General features: G+C 39.2%; 1 protein-coding gene across 2 annotated transcripts in view; it reads right to left on the reverse strand.

Annotated features, from left to right (window-relative positions):
* The window catches only part of LEPR (leptin receptor), a 92,910-nt gene extending 75,726 nt beyond the window's left edge, over nucleotides 1–17,184 (reverse strand). The window contains exons 1-2 of one of the 2 annotated variants that reach the window (XM_044944888.2): nucleotides 16,623–17,184; nucleotides 16,265–16,309 (exon numbers count right to left, since the gene is read on the reverse strand). The gene's annotated coding sequence lies outside the window, so the exon portion shown is untranslated. The remainder of the gene's footprint in view (nucleotides 1–16,264; nucleotides 16,310–16,622) is intronic. The other variant, XM_025288536.3, reaches the window with a different exon arrangement.
* Nucleotides 17,185–17,825: the final 641 nt, after the last annotated feature.

The raw sequence follows: 17,825 nt of genomic DNA on the forward strand, positions 1-17,825 counted from the left end.
CATCTCCTTCATGCTGAAACCAGTTTGGTTCAAAAATATTGTTGGTGCATACAGAAATCCAATTGTTTGATTATCTTCTAGGTTGAGACACCCAAATAACAGCTGCTAGTTAAAGTAAAATGAGAAAATATAATTCTGAGAAAAACTAAGTTGTCCTATGCCTTCACTAAACAGCTATTTGGTAACAGCTGTTCTTAAACATGAGTTCACATTTTTAAAGCCTATTATAATACTATTATAGATGCTCCTGAGAATCTGTACTTGGCTCACATCTTTAGCTATTATCTAGCATAAACAGAGCACTTATATATTTCCATAAACTTTATAGAAATTATTAGCCCAAGAGTAGAGTCAGTCAGTTACTCTCTCTCTCCTCTTCATTCCCTCCCCTCCTCCTTTTCTCTGTATCTGTCTCACTCACTATTATACACACACACACACACACACACACACACACACATATATATATACAGATTTTTAAGTCTGTTCTATTTCTGGATTTTCTAATTGGCAAAGACTAAAATTAATATCAATGCCACAATGCCACTTTAGAGTGTCTCCAGCTGGGTCATTTTTATTTACTAGTCCATATAACCCTAGTTTGAATTAAAGAGGTCCATAGGTACCAGATACCATACTTGATCTTAGCCAAAAGGCCAAGAAGCAATCCAGTAGTCATGTATGGATGTTAAGAGTTGGACTATAAAGAAAGCTGAGCACCCAAGAATGGATACTTTTGAACTGTGGTATTGGAGGAGACTCTTGAGAGTCCCTTGGACTGCAAGGAGATCAAACCAGTCAATCCTAAAGGAAATCAGTCCTGAAAATTCATTGAAAGGACTGATGCTGAAGCTGAAAGTCCAATACTTTGGCCACCTGATGTGAAGAACTGACTCTTTGGAAAAGACCTTGATGCTGGGAAAGATTGAAGGCAGGAGGAGATGGGGATGACAGAGGATGAGATGGTTGGATGGCATTACCAACTCGATGGACATGAGTTTGGGCAAGCTCTGGGAGTTGGTGATGGACAGGGAAGCCTGATGTGCTGCAGTCCATGCTCCTTTCATGTCCGAAAGGAGTTGGACATGACTGAGCAACTGAACTGATAGGTGCCAGAAGGGGTTTCCCTGGTGGCTCAATGGTAAAGAATCTGCCTGCAATGCAGGAGATGTGGGTTTGATCCCTGGGTCAGGAAGATCCCCTGGAGAAGGAAACAGCAACCCATTCCAGTATGTTTGCCTGGGAAATCCCATGGACAGAGGAGACTGGTGGGCTACCACCAGCCTCCTACAGTTTGTGACCCCTACCGTTCATGGAGTATGAAAGAATCAGACATGACTTAGAGACTAAAACCATCAGCACCATAGGTACTAGGAATTTTCACTAAAATAGTTCTCAAATGTGTGACTCTCTCCTTAAAGACCATCCATGGCCCACAGACAATGGTTCCCATAACTCTATTCTCTCCTCAGCAAGGCTCCATGCTATGCTAAGCAGAGTCATAGCTTTAACCCAGTCAACTAGACCTCCCGAAGACACCAAAGCCAGGCAAATACTGTCCCACACTGACAGTGGTCTGTATTCACTTCAGAAGACATTTTATTGGCATCATAAAATTGTATAAGTGGGGTGAATCTAGCCTAGCAGTTCTATGAAATAACAAGTGACTTGCTGACTTTCATTCAGTGAGAATCAATATCCACAAAAATTTCACATAGCCTACCTTAGACATTGAATGTTTGCATTCTGGAAAAGATTTTAAACTTATGAGTTCACAGCACTTAAATTTGACATTGATGTTTTACTACAGATTCAGCATTTCTGTGTCTGATATTTCTTACAAACACAAAATCTCACTTTAAAATATTACAATGGCATTAATCACATGTTTAAGCTCAGAAATATGGATTTAAGAGTTACAGGAGTGGATATTTCTAGTTTTCATTTTAAAGCCAACAGGAAGCATGAGGATAATCATAAGTCAGAACAACCTTAAAAAGGTTGTTAAACACATAAATATGTATTTTAAAACATCTCCTTAATAATACCCTATATAAACAGAAATATAAGTGAAGAGAATCACTCCAAATTAATGACAGTTTCCATTCAGCAGGAATATATAATAATTTTAATGCATACATATAGTATAACTTCAAAATAACATATGCTTATTACAATGTAGCTTCAAAGTACATGGATATATGGTGAAAACTCAGAGTACCACAAGGAAAACAACAGATATCCACACATATGGTAGAAATTTTTAATACTTTCTCCTTAAAGAATGAATAGATGGGGAATGAAACGGCAATCCACTCCAGTATTCTTACCTGGGAAATCTTATGTACAGAGGAGTCTGGTGGGCTATAGTCCATGGGGTCCCAAAAGACTCAGACAAGACTTAGTGACTAAACAATAAAATGATTGTGTGCTAAAGTTACATTTTTAAGTGCATGCATTTGAACTGATAAAACAAATTTATATCAATTTATGTATAGAAACAAAAAAAAATAGAACAGCAAACAAAAATACATGAGGATATATGACTGAAATAGTATTAACAAATGACACTGGAACATAAACATTAACAAATTTGACATACATTGAACTCAGCTCCTCCAAACTGTAGATGGCACATTATTTTTAATCACCAGTGGGGTGTTTACAAAAACTGACCACATACAAAGACATAAGGCAAGTTACAAACAAATCCAAAGACTAAAATCATACAGATATAGACCACATTCTCTGTCCACAGTGTTTTTAAGGCAGGAAAAAAATAACAAAAATATAACTACACAAATGTCATATATTGGGACAATAAAAATTGTTTTTTGTAATCTACAGGGCAAAAAAAGATAGAATCAAAATCAAAATACATTTTAAACTTATGATAATGAAAAAAGCATCTCAAAACTTAATTTCACGCAGATAAAGCAGTATTGAGAGGAAAATTCAAAGTCAGAAAGAAACATCATTCTTAATGTGAAATGATTTATTCTGTGAGCACTTCAAAACAACATTATACCTGAGGTGCTAGGTAAGGCAGAGAGATAAGTGGGAAAAGATTAAGGATTATAAAGAAAGAAACAAAATTGCCATTATTCACTAATGACAATAAAAATGGACAATCCCAAAGTATCTATATGTAAGTTGTTAAACTTAGTTACAAAATTTAGCAAGATTGCTGGTGAAAAATATAAAACCAAGTATTTTAAATACTTCCCAACTTTTTATATGAGGCCAGTATTACTCTGACACCAAAACTAGACAAAGACATCACAATAAAAGAAACTACAGACCAATATCTCTCATGAATATAGATGCGAAAAATACTAGCAAACCAAACCCTCCAATGTATAAAAAGGATTATACACTGTAATCAAATATGATTTACCTCAGGAACACAAGTTTCATTTAAAATATGAAAATCAATGTTCGATCAATCATAATAATAGATTAAAAGACATGACAAGTCAACAGTAAAAGCATTTGACAAATTCCAATGCTATTTCATGACAAAAACATTCAACAGGACATAGAACTTCTCCAACTTGATAAAGCTGCATATGAATAACCCATCGTTTACATCATTATTGTTGCTGTTGCTTAGTCACTAAGTCATGTTCAACTCTTTGCGACCCATGGGCTGTAGCCTACCAGGCTCTTCTGTCCACGGAATTTCCCAGGCAAGAATACTGCAGCAGATTGCCATTTGTTTCTCTAAGGGATCTTCCTGACCCAGGGATAGAACCCACTTCTCCTGCTTGGCAGGCAGATTCTTTACCACTCAACCACCAAGGGATCCCCAGCTAACATCATACTTAACGGTAAAAGACTGGCTGCTTCCCTGATGAGTGAGCAGGATCAGATCAGATCAGATCAGATCAGTCGCTCAGTCGTGTCCGACTCTTTGTGACCCCATGAATCGCAGCAGGCCAGGCCTCCCTGTCCATCACCAACTCCCGGAGTTCACTCAGACTCACGTCCATCGAGTCAGTGATGCCATCCAGCCATCTCATCCTCTGTCGTCCCCTCCTCCTTCTGCCCCCAATCCCTCCCACCATCAGAGTCTTTTCCAATGAGTAAACTCTTCGCATGAGGTGGCCAAAGTACTGGAGTTTCAGCTTTAGCATCATTCCTTCCAAAGAAATCCCAGGGCTGATCTCCTTCAGAATGGACTGGTTGGATCTCCTTGCAGTCCAAGGGACTCTCAAGAGTCTTCTCCAACACCACAGTTCAAAAGCATCAATTCTTCAGCGCTCAGCCTTCTTCACAGTCCAACTCTCACATCCATACATGACCACAGGAAAAACCATAGCCTTGACTAGACAGACCTTTGTTGGCAAAGTAATGTCTCTGCTTTTGAATATGCTATCTAGGTTGGTCATAACTTTCTTTCCAAGGAGTAAGCGTCTTTTAATTTCATGGCTGCAGTCACCATCTGCAGTGATTTTGGAGCCCCCCAAAATAAAGTCTGACACTGTTTCCACTGTTTCCCCATCTATTTCCCATGAAATGGTGGGACGGGATGCCATGATCTTCGTTTTCTGAATGTTGAGCTTTAAGCCAACTTTTTCACTCTCCACTTTCACTTTCATCAAGAAGCTTTTTAGTTCCTCTTCACTTTCTGCCATAAGGGTGGTGTCATCTGCATATCTGAGGTTATTGATATTTCTCCTGCCAATCTTGATTCCAGCTTGTGTTTCTTCCAGTCCAGTGTTTCTCATGATGTACTCTGCATATAAGTTAAATAAACAGGGTGACAATATACATCCTTGACGAACTCCTTTTCCTATTTGGAACCAGTCTGTTGTTCCATGTCCAGTTCTAAATGTTGCTTCCTGACCTGCATACAGATTTCTCAAGAGGCAGGTCAGGTGGTCTGGTATTCCCATCTCTTTCAGAATTTTCCACAGTTTATTGTGATCCACACAGTCAAAGGCTTTGGCATAGTCAATAAAGCAGAAATAGATGTTTTTCTGGAACTCTCTTGCCTTTTCCATGATCCAGCGGATGTTGGCAATTTGATCTCTGGTTCCTCTGCCTTTTCTAAAACCAGCTTGAACATCAGGAAGTTCACGGTTCACATATTGCTGAAGCCTGGCTTGGAGAATTTTGAGCATGACTTTACTAGCATGTGAGATGAGTGCAATTGTGCGGTAGTTTGAGCATTCTTTGGCATTGCCTTTCTTTGGGATTGGAATGAAAACTGACCTTTTCCAGTCCCGTGGCCACTGCTAAGTTTTCCAAATTTGCTGGCATATTGAGTGAGGCACTTTCACAGCATCATCTTTCAGGATTTGGAATAGCTCAACTGGAATTCCATCACCTCCACTAGCTTTGTTCGTAGTGATGCTTTCTAAGGCCCACTTGACTTAACATTCCAGGATGTCTGGTTCTAGGTCAGTGATCACACCATCATGATTATCTGGGTCATGAAGATCTTTTTTGTACAGTTCTTCTGTGTATTCTTGCCATCTCTTCTTAATATCTTCTGCTTCTGTTAGGTCCATACCATTTCTGTCCTTTATCGAGCTCATCTTTGCATGAAATGTTTCTTTGGTATCTCTGATTTTCTTGAAGAGATCCCTAGTCTTTCCCATTCTGTTGTTTTCCTCTATTTCTTTGCATTGATTGCTGAAGAAGGCTTTCTTATCTCTTCTTGCTATTCTTTGGAACTCTGCATTCAGATGTTTATATCTTTCCTTTTCTCCTTTGCTTTTCACTTCTCTTCTTTTCACAGCTATTTGTAAAGCAGGATCAGATAACGTTATTCACCTGCACTTTCTATTCAATTAGATGTTTCAGCTAGGGCAATTAAGCAAGAAAAAGAAATAGAAAACATTTAGACTATAAAGAGAGAAGTAAAACTATCTTTATTCTCAAATGACATGATCTTGTACATAGAAAATATTAAGGAATTCACACACACAAAAATATTTCTGTTGTTCAGTCATTAAGTCATGTCTGACTATTTGCAACCCCAGGAATTACAGCATTCTAGGCTTCTTGTCCCTCACTATCTCCCAGAGTTTGTTCAAACTCATGTCCATTGAGTAATCAAACCAACTCATCCTTTGTCGCCCCTTCACCTCCTGCCCTCAATCTATCCCAGCACTGGGGTCTTTTCCAATGAGTTGGCTCTTGGCATCAGGTGGCCAATGTCCTGTAAACTTCAGCACCAGTCCTTCCAATGAATATTCAGGGTTGATTCCCTTTAGGATTGACTGGTTTGATCTATTTGCTGTCCAAGGAACTCTCAAGAGTCTTCTCCAGCACCATAATTCAAAACCATCAGTTCTTCAGCACTCAGTCTTCTTTATGGTCCAACTCTCACATCCGTACATGACTACTGGAAAAACCATAGCTTTGACTAGATGGATCTTTGTTGAAAAGTAATGTCTGTGCTTATAATATACTGTCTAGATTTGTCATACCTTTTCTTCCAAAGAGCAAATGTCTTTTAATTTCATAGCTGCAGTCACCATTCGCAGTGATCTGGAGCCCAAGAAAATAAAATCTGTCACTGCATCTCCTTTTTCACCATCTATTTGCTATGAAGTGATGGTACCAGATGCCACAATCCTAGTATTCTGAATGGAGAGTTTTAAACCAGCTTTTTCACTCTCCTCTTTCACCCTCATCAAGAGGATCTTTAGTTCTTCTTCACTTTCTGCCATTAGAATGGTATCATCTGCATATCTGAGACTGTCGATATTTCTCCTTGCAATCCTAATTTCAGTTTGTGATTCATCCAGCTCAGCATTTCACATGATGTACTCTGCATGTAAGTTAAATAAGCAGGGTGACAATATGCAGCCTTGACATACACCTTTCCCAATTTGAACCAGTCCATTTTTCCATGTCCAGTTCTGTTTCTTCTTGACCTGCATACAGATTTCTCAGGAGGCAGATCAGGTGGTCTGGTATTCCCATCCTTTTCAGAATTTTCCAGTTTGTTGTGATCCACACAGTCAAAGGCTATAAGGTAGTTCATGAAGTAGATGTAGATGTTTTCTGGAATTCCCTTGCTTTTTCTATAATCCAACAGATGTTGGCAATTTGATCTCTGGTTCCTTTGTCTTTTCTAAATGGAGCTTGTATATCTGTAAGTTCTTGGTTCATGTACTGCTGAAGCTTAGCCTGAAAGATTTTGAGCATTACTTTGCTAGCATGTGCACTTGTGCAACAGTATGAACATTCTTTGGCATTGCCCTTCTTTGGGACTAGAATGAAAACTGACTTTTTCCAGTTCTGTGGTCTCTGCTGAGTTTTCCAATTGTTAACATACTGAGTGTAGCATTTTAACAGCATCATCTTTTAGAATTTTAAATAGCTCATTTAGAATTCCATCACTTCCACTAGCTTGTTCACAGTAATGCTTCCTAATGCCCACTTGACTTCAGACTCCAGGATGTCTGGTTCCAGGTGAGTGACTACACCATCATGTTGTTCAGATCATTAAGACCTTTTCGGTATAGTTCTTCTGTGTATTCTTGCCACCTTTTCTTAACCTCTTCTGCTTCTGTTAGATCCTTGCTATTTCTGTATATGTTCAGCAAGGTTGCAGAATACAAAATCAATACACAAAAATCACTTCTATTTATGTGCATTAGCAATGAACAATCTGAGACAAAATTAAAAGACAATTTCATTTCCTATAGTATTAGAAAGAATTAACTACTTAAGAACATTTTCAACAAAAGAAGTGCAATTATTTATACAATGAATACTATAAAACATCACTGAAAGAAATTAAAGAATACCTAAATAAATGGAAAAACACCCCATGTTCATAGACTGAAAAAACTTTTATTAAGATGGTAATACTTCTGAATTTGATTCAGTATAATCCCTTCAAATTTATAGTGACATTTTGTATTGACATTGACAAGCTGATTCTAAAATCCATATGTATTCACAAGGAAATAGCTAAAACAATATTGAAAAAGAAGAACAAAGTTGGAGGATTCACTTCTGATTTCAAAATTTGCTTCAAAGCTACAGTAATCAAGACAATCAAACTAAGACCATGGCATCCAGTCCCATCACTTCATGGCAAGTAGATGGGGAAACCATGGAAACAGTGACAGACTTTATATTCCTGGGCTCCAAAATCACTGCAGATGGTGACTGCAGCCATGAAATTAAAAGACGCTTGCTCCTTGGAAGAAAAGCTATGACAAACCTAGACAGCATATTAAAAAGCAAAGACATTATTTTGCTGACAAAGATCTGTCTAGTCAAAGCTATGGTTTTTCCAGTAGTCATGTATAGATGTGAGAGTTGGACTATAAGGAAAGCTGAGCACCGAAGAATTGATGCTCTTGAATTGTGGTGTTGGAGAAGAGTCTTGAGAGTCCCTTGGACTGCAAGGAGATCCAACCAGTCCATCCTAAAGGAAATCAGTCCTGAATATTCATTGGAAGGACTGATTCTGAAGCTGAAACTCCAATTATTTGGCCACCTGATGTGAAGAACTGCCTCATTGGAAAAGACCCTGATACTGGCAAAGATTGAAGGCAGAAGGAGAAGGGGATGACAGAGGATGAGATGGTTGGATGGGATCACTGACTCAATGGACATGAGTTTTAACAAGCTCCAGGAGTTGATGATGAACAGGGAAGCCTGGCGTGTTGCAGTCCGTGGGGTCACAAAGAGTTAGACACAACTGAGAGACTAAACTGAACTGAACTCAACTGAATCAAGACAATGTGGTACCTCATAAAAGGACAGAAATAGAGCAATGGAATAAAGCTGAGAATCCAGAAATAAACCTTTAAAATGGTTTTTAACAAGACATCTAGACATGAGGAAAAAATGGTCTTTTCTATAAATGGTGCTGTGACAAGTAGATATCCAGATGCAAAAGAAATTGGTCCTTTCCTTCACTCTATATATTCAAAGTAATCAAAAACCAAAATATAAAAGCTAAAACTATAATATTCTTATAAGTAAAGCATAGAAGTAAAACTCTTCAACCCTGAATTAGGTAATGGCTTTTTAGATATGACACCAAAATTAAGTATAAAAATAGATTAACTAGATTTAATTAAAATTTTAAACTTAGGGGTTTCAAAGGATACCTTCAAGTAAGTGAAAAACCCACAGGATAGGAGAAACTATTTGAAGTTCTGTATCTTAAAAGATATCATACACTATATAAAGAACTCTCATAACAACCACAAAAATAGACAAGCAATCCAATTAATAAACAAGCAAAGAACATTTCTCAAAAAAGATATATAAATATCTTTTCATGGCCAACAAGCACATGAAAAAAAATGCTTAAGATCATCAGTCATCAGAAAATGCAAGTCAAAACCATGAGTATCACTTCACATTCACTATGATATCTTAAAGTTTTGGATGGTAACAAGTATTGACAAGGAGATGGAGAAATTAAAACCCCTATTAATACATTGCTGGTGGGAATATAAAATGTTGAAAACTTCTTTGGAAAACAGGCAGATTTTCAAATGTTAAACATAATGTTGCCATATGACTGAGCAATTCTACTCCTAGGTATATACCCAAGAGATGAAAACATATGTTCACATAAAAACTTGTATGCAAATATTAGTAACAGCTCTATTCATAGTAGTCAAAAAGTGGAAACTACCCAAATATTCATCAACTGATGAGTGAATGAACAAAATGTGGTGTATCCATATAATAAAATATTATTTGGCCATAAAAAGAATGAAGTATTTCCATGGAATCATGTTTTCAATGTAAACCCCAAGAAAATATTCTTTTATGATTAAAAAAAAGAATGAAGCACTGATCCATGATACAGCATGGATAAATCTTAAAAATAGCATGCTAAGTGAAAGAATCTGTTCACCAAAGCCCCTATGATTTTATTAATATAAAATGTCCAGAATAGGCAACCCATAGACACAGAAAGTAAATCAATAATTTCCAGGGATCAGAGAAGGGAACATAGGGAGTGACTGCAAAGGGGTATGGGGTTGCTTTTGGGAGTGATAATAATGCTTTAAAGTTAAATAATGGTGATGGTTACATAAGTGTGTTCATGTACTGAAAACCAGTGATTTGTACACTATAAAAGGAAAATTTTACGATATATGAATTATAGTCCAATAAAGCTATTGTTTTTAAAATACTTTTAGAGGTCAAGTTTATTTCTCTATGGCAGTAGCAAAAAGAAAATGAATTTTTGGAAAAGATATCATTTAAGATAACTTCAAAAATATGCAGTTTCTGTAAATAAATAGAACAAAATGTTCAAGGACTCCTAAGAGAAAAATTATACTATTATAATGGTTATAATATTGTCATGTCAGAGAAGATCTAAATATATTGAGAGACAGTCGTGTATTCTAAAACTGAATATTTACAAAGTATCAATTTCCTTTTAATTGTTTATAGACTCAAAATAATCTCAATGGAATCTCCATTAAATTCCTAACAAACTTTTTAGAACTAGATAAGCCGATTTGAAAAACATATATGGAAAGATAAAGGGCCAACGAATGCTATAGCACTCCTGAAAAAACTGGACCAAGAGGGAGGATTTACTCCCCTATTTACCAGATAGCAAGACAATTTAAACCTGCAGTAATTAGAGAAAGAGACATAAAGAACAAATACAAAGCTCAGAAACAGACCCACACATATGTCAACACTTGGTATTTGAAAATACCAATAATAAGTATTTCTTGTTTTGAGCCACTAAATTTGGGGGTATCTAATTAACACAAAAACGAATAACCAGTATTCACCTTTATTTTTCCTTTTAGCACAGAGGATTAACCTTCCCTGTCTCCTTGAAGTTAGGATTTCTTTTGCATCTAAAACATGAGTGCAAATCATTTATGTCACTTCCAGATGGAGGCATTTAAAGTTAGTTCACAATTATCCACAATTTTCTCCATACTACATCAACTGGGAAAGTCCTGTGTTCCAGATTGTACAGAATGATAGCAGTTTTCCTGATTTTAGACTTCTAAGTTTCTGAAAATAGTTGTGCTGGAGAGATTCCTAAACCAGAGGAAACTTTACTTGAATGACAAATAAATCTTTATCACATTAAGTCAATGAGATTTGGGGATAATTTGTTACCAAAGCATAACCTAGCCTATTTTTACAGATACTAGGCTCCATCTCACTAGTAATTAAAGAAACAAAAGGCAATGAGATAATACATACCCACCAAATGGGCAAAAATTAAAGTTTCTGATAATAGTAAATTTTGGCAGAGATGTAGAGGAATGAAAGTAGGAATATAAATGGGTAGAAACATGCTGGAAAAGCCTGGCATTGTCTAATAAAGCTGATATCTGCAAGCCCTGTGATCTAGTAATTTGACTAGGAGTTTTATACTCTAAAGACACAGAGAACAAGATGGTTGGGTGACATCACCAACTCAATGGACATGAGTTTGAGCAAACTCCAGGAGATAGTGAAGGGCAGGGAAGCCTGGCATGCTGCAGTCCATGAGGTCACGAAGGAGGGAAGGAGAGAGGAAGAAGAGAAAAGGAGGAAGGAGGAGAGAGGGGGAAGGGAGGAAGGACAAAGGGAGGGAGGAAGGGAGAAAGAAAGAAAAAGGAGAGAGGGAAAGAAAAAAGGGAGAGAGGGAAGGAGAGGGTAGAAATGATCCAAATATCCTTAATCACAATGAGTAAAAAATAAAAGTATTATTTTCATAAAACAAAATATATCCAATAATAAAAATGAACACAGTCACTGTCAGCAACAGCATTCAATCAACAACAACAAAAAAGTTACTAAGCTCCCCTTACATGCTTGGCTCTGTTTCAGGTACTAGGGATATAACAGTGAATAAAACAGGAAAAAAAAAAATCCACCCTCATGGAGTCTGCATTCTAATAAAAATAAGACAGGAAAAAAAATGATTAATAATAAGCCAGTAAGTATTTTTAAATGTGGTAAGAACATGAGGAAAAGCTAAGGAAGGGGAAAGTGTTTTGCAAGGTAAGATGTGCAATTTAAAATATGATGACCAGAGTAGACCTCATTGAAAAGGAGACAACTAAACAAAAATTTGAAAGAAGTGAAAGTAATAGATTAAGTCATGTGGATATCTGGGAGAAGAGCATCCCAATCAGAGCAAAGATGGCCTCTGATATACTCAAAGAATAGCAAGGAGACCAGTGTGGCTGGAACTGAGTGAATAAGAGAAACAGCAAAGAAAATGAGATCAGATAGATAAAAGGGAGAGGAAAAAATAGGTAGCACTTTGTAGGTAATTCTAAGGAATATTTGAGATTGGAGATTCTGGAGGAAAAAAGTGACAAGATCTGCCACATGTTGTAAGCAGAGCTCTGATTACAATTTGAGAGTGGATTATGGAGAGCAAAGGATGAAAGCAGGGAGACCAGTTAGGAGGTCCTTACAATAATCCATGTGGGATGGCAGCTCAGGTTTGGATGGCAGCCATGGAGGTGATAAGAGTAACTATATTCAGGAATTATTTCGAAGATAGACCAAAGAGGACCTCCTGGCATATTACATCTAAGATATGAGGGAATGGGAGATATCAAAGATGACTCCCAGGTTTTGGCCTGAGCAACATGAAGGATGAAGATAGGGAAGGCTGCAGAGAGGGCTTGGGTGAGATGAAGATCCCATTTGGAGCATGTTGAACTGGAGATCTCTGCTAGACATCCAAGTGGAAATGTTGAGCAGGCAGGTCTTTAGACATAGAAGTCTAACGTTCAGGGAGATAACTCAAAGTTCCACCTACCATTTTGGAGTCATCAGTGCACAAATATAGAGATTGCATGAAATCATCAAAGAGTGTAGACAGAAAAGAGCTCCCAAGAACTAGAGCTGAAGACAATCTAAGGTTAAAACCTCTGAGAGCAGAAGAGAGACCAGCAAAGGGGACAGAAAGTAATGGCTAGTGAAGAAGCAGGAAAAATCAAGAATACATGGTATCCTGGAGGCCAACAAGGAAATATCAGAGAGCAAAGGGTGATAACTGACAGTGCTACCAACAGGGGACATAAGATCAAAGGTGACAACTGACTACTGAATTTGGGAAAGGTGATGTCACCGGTGACAGTGGGCAGAGTACTGAAAATAAGAGTGACAGAAGTAGGTTTAAGAGAGAAATGAAAAGGAATCAAATGATAGGGAATATAGACATCTCTTTTTAAAAGTTAATGCTTTAAAAGGGAGAGGAAATGGCTTAGTCTCATCAACATAATGTTAAGCGAGAGAATCTATGAAAGGATGCCTCCTGTGTGCATATAATTTTTTAAATAAAAGGAAAACTGTGATTAGGAAGGAACAAGAAAAAGGTTTCTGGGTATTGGCATGTTCTTTTATTTGTATGGTGAATAATGAGTATTTGCCTTGAATTGTCTGTTACAAAACAGTTACAATTACAAACCAGTCAATCCTAAAGGAAATCAGTCCTGAATAGTCATTGGAAGGACTGATGTTCCACATGATGTGAAGAACTGACTCACTGGAAAAGACCCTCATGCTGGAGAAAATTGAAGGCAAGAAGAGAAGGGGACCACAGAGGATGAGATGGCTGGATGGCATCACCAACTCAATGGACATGAGTTTGAGCAGGCTCCAGGAGTTGGTGATGGACAGGGAAGCCTGGCATGCTGCAGTTCATGGGGTCACAAAGAGTCGGACACAACTGAGCAACTGAACTCATTGGCTACAGTGATTTGCTATATTATTTGTAAACCAGTACCAACATTTGTTTTATGTACTCTTCTCCCTGTATATGTCATAGTTCAAAATATTTACAGATTAATAAGATCATGTGTGTGAAAAGACAACAATATCACTATGGAGTTACAGAAGTTTTAAAAAATACTTGAGGACAAATTATAACCAGACCAAATTTGAATTGAAACACCAAAAGGTTATATGTACTAGGTCTGTCCAGGAGGTGAACATTTGTAATTTAATTAAAACTGGAATTTGTAAATCACATAAAAATCTTAAAAGAATTAGAGCAGACTGTAAGCCCTTTTCTTCATTTTTAACTCCACAGGACATATTTTTAGTATGCATTTGGCTCTCAGTTTGAAAAATGCGGTACAGTATCTGCCAAGGCAATTCTTTCCTTTCTCTGGATATTTTTTAAGTTCTATTTCTAAGACCCTCCTTGGGATACTGCCCTTCACAAACACAAACCTTTTAGTTACATAACAGTGATCTAACTGAAGACACGGCTGTTTTCTCTCAGTAATTTCATTACAAAAGAGAAGTAGAGCTTCTGCCAACGAGAATGGCCCTCCCAAACCATGAATGAGTTGGACTGTGAGCAGATCCATCCATTGTTTTCAGTTGTTTTCCAAGAGACTAGAAGCCAGGATATTTGAGTTCGACGACTCTCTGTTCATTCAACAACCAATTTCCTTAACTCTTTGGGTATTCTCTTTCGAAGGCGATGATCATTTACTTCACCAGAGACTATGATGGAAGACAAATGCCTGAATAATTGATGGCACTTCCAGTCCAAAGGTGAAAAGGCAAGGAAAATAAATTTAAATGTGTTTATAAAAGAGTAGGTACATACTAAATCACTTCAGTCAAACCCGACTCTTTATGAGTCTATGAACTATAGCCCACCAGGCTCCTCTGTCCACGGGATTTTTCAGGCAAGAATACTGGAGTAGGTTGCCGTGCCCTCCTTCAGGGGATCTTCCTGACCCAGGGAACTACCCATCATCTCATGTCTCTTGCATAGGCGAGCAGGTTCTTTACTGCTAGAGCCACCTGGGAAGCCCTCATAAAAGACTGCTTCAAATTTATTCCACTCTCCCAAACAGAATAAAGAGCATGTGCAGGGTGTGAGCACATTATTTTATTTTAGAGCAACACCACCAAAAAGAGCCACAGACATTTATAAACCTATCCTAACTACTGATGACTAAGTCTCAAATAATTTTGAATTAACAAGTAACAACAAAAGCTATCCTAACATTCTGTCTGCTAAAACAAGTCAACAGTTGGTTGTTGTCTGCTTTTTATCAAAAGGAAATAAAAATATCAGTCACACTTTATAGAACACACTTCCCGTACAACTTTGAGTGTGTGTGTCAATTCCTAATTTCAAGCTTATCTGTTTAGTTAACCTCTGCTATTTTTCTGGGATTCATTCCAAGACAACTAAAAGGCATTACTAAAATTGGCATCTATGCTATTGAGCTTAATTTCTGACAGGCTCTAAAGTGTTCTGAAACCAATTTTTAATATTCTGCACACAATATTATGCTAAAAAGTCACAAACACTTCAAGAACAGTAATTGACAGGAAAGGTGCAATTTTTGTTTTCCTCCAAAACAATTTTTATTTCCTCCAAATATACCATACTGAAAGTGAATAGGTACTATACTAAAACCACATGTTTTTGTTGAGTGTTGCAAATATTAACTTCCAGTTGAATGTGATTCTTTAAGCTAGACTGAAAGATGATCTAATTATTTACATATAAACTATATATTTCTAAGCTAAAAAAGTGTTTTTCTCTTCAAATTTTGGTTGAAAAGCCTTAAATGCATAAACCATAAGTGCATATTACAAAAAATGCCAACATCAATACAGATTTTTTTTAATTTCATGAAATTGTAAACCTAGTAATGTTTGTAAATGTTAAAAAGTCACAGAATTATAATGGTTAAGCTGGGAAACATCTTAGATATTATCAAGAGGCCCTCAGAATTGTAATGCAACCCTCTAACTGGACAGATGAGGAAACAGAGACCCAAAGAGGTTAAATGAATCACAGCTGTCAAGGTAAATACAAATTCTATCAAAAGCCAGATTTTCTGACTCCCAGTCCAGAGCTCTGAAAGAGCATTTGTCTCAACATACTTTAATACTTGAGGAAATGAAGGTTAACAGGGGACACTCAGGCAGCCCCTCAATATAATGAACCCCCTCTGGTTTAAAAGAGCCAGTCTCCTCTAGTCCTTGCAAACCCAAGTTCTAGAAATAGCACCCCAAATAACGACTTTCTCAAATGGCCTCATCCTATCTGGGGTTTCCAAAGTGATTCCTACCTGGGGTTTCCAAAGTGATTCCTCAGCTGGGTCTCTTTTTCTCATACCTACAATTTCCCTTAAATAAGTGCTTTGGTTGGGATTGGGTTTTGTTGTTTTGTTTTGCTCTATTAATATGCTTGGGGAGAGCTTAGATGGTGGAAACAGAAGCTCTGGGCTAAACCACCCCTACAGCACATTTGTTTTTCTTTTGTCATCCAAACCAACAAATCTTTCCTCCTCCGGGCCCCAGAGCTTACTGGTTTCCGTCGCAGTCCCTTCAGTTTCCAAAGTAGCGAGGAGACCTGGAAAAGAAGTTGGCCGGATGGCAAGTCCTTTCAGGGGCGCCCGGCAGGTTCGCGCCCAGGCTGGGCCGAACGCCCTCGGCCGCGCGCCCCGATGCTCCTCGCCCAGGGTTACCCCGGAGCGCTTGCCCCGGGAGAACCAGAGTCCCCGCCGACCCTCCGGTGACGCCGCCGGACCCGCCCCGGCCTCTTGGACCCCAGGTGGCTCGCGGGCTCCAGCCGCCCGTGCGCGCGCCCGAGCGCCTGGCTCCTCGCCTGGCCAGGTGCAGGAAGAGGGAGCAGTGGGGGTGGCGGAGAGAGAGTTGGATCCCACCTCGAGGCCCAGGTCCCACCCAGGCGGAGGCGAAGATGACGGCGGCGCGGGGGCTCGGACACCTGCGTCGCTCGCTCTCGGACGGCCGTGGGCTCTGCGGTGGGGCGGCTCCAAACTCGTCGCGGAAGGTGCTGGGAAGCTCTCCGGGAAGAGGAGGCAGCGGAGTGTGGAAGGAGGGGCTGAGGGGGAGCGGAGGGAGAGACGGGAGTCGGAAGAGAGAGGTCGGGGCAGAGCCGGGTGGCCGCCTGCGCGCCCAGCGCCCTCCGCCACCGCTTCCCGGGCCAGAGGAGCGGCCCCCGAGCCGTCAGGGCGGCTGCGTAGGTGACGGGGGTGGCAGCGGGGATGCGGCTGCCCCTGGTGGCGGGCACGAGGAGGAAAAGCGAGGGGTTTGGAAAGAAGGACCCTCTGCCCGCAGGGAAGCCTAGAGTCCAGGCAAACCCACGAGAAAGGTGGCACCGCTACTTTACCCAACAGTCAGCTACAGTGCCCACACTGAACCGCGGGTCTCAGACCCTGGGCTGGGCATTGGGATTCCCTCCGTCCCTCCTACTTCCAGACTTCCAAGCCTTTGTGCATCAGGTGTGCAATATGCTACAGTAAAGATCTCCATAACTGAAGGGTGTGGGAAAGAAAAGCGAAATGGAAAGATCAAAAGTGGTGAGGTAGTGAGTTTCCTGTCACCAAGAATGATTCAACCAAGCACTTTGGTCATGCTTGTCAGGAAGGCATGATTGATTCTTTTCAACCTTGAAATTCAATGGCGTATGACGTAGTAAGTTTAAAAAAATCCGTCCTTGACCAGTCTGATTCCAACCCCAAAGTAATAAGCACTTTTTTGTTCTCCACTCAAAGTGTTCACTCACTGATTTGTTTATTTATTAATGCATTTTTTGTTGAGACCCTACAGAGTGACGCACAACATGCTAAGTGCAGTTACTGTGTTCCTTGAACTTGAAGCTATGACAAGCAAATATTCATCTAATTACCAATTGTGATGAGTATATGAAGGAAACCAACAGAGTGTGGAAGAAAGAATAAAAGGGAGTAGACTACTCTAGATTGGGTGAATGGCTCATTTTCAAAGGTCTCTAGAAATGAACTTGCCTAACACCCTCACAGGGTAAGGCATCAGAGACACAGAGACAACTTAGCCCAGAGACCAGTAGAGCCAGGAGCAATGCCTCCCTGCTCCCGGACCCAGCC

This window comes from Bubalus bubalis, chromosome 6 (assembly GCF_019923935.1).
Source record: "Bubalus bubalis isolate 160015118507 breed Murrah chromosome 6, NDDB_SH_1, whole genome shotgun sequence".
Lineage (NCBI taxonomy): Eukaryota > Metazoa > Chordata > Mammalia > Artiodactyla > Bovidae > Bubalus > Bubalus bubalis.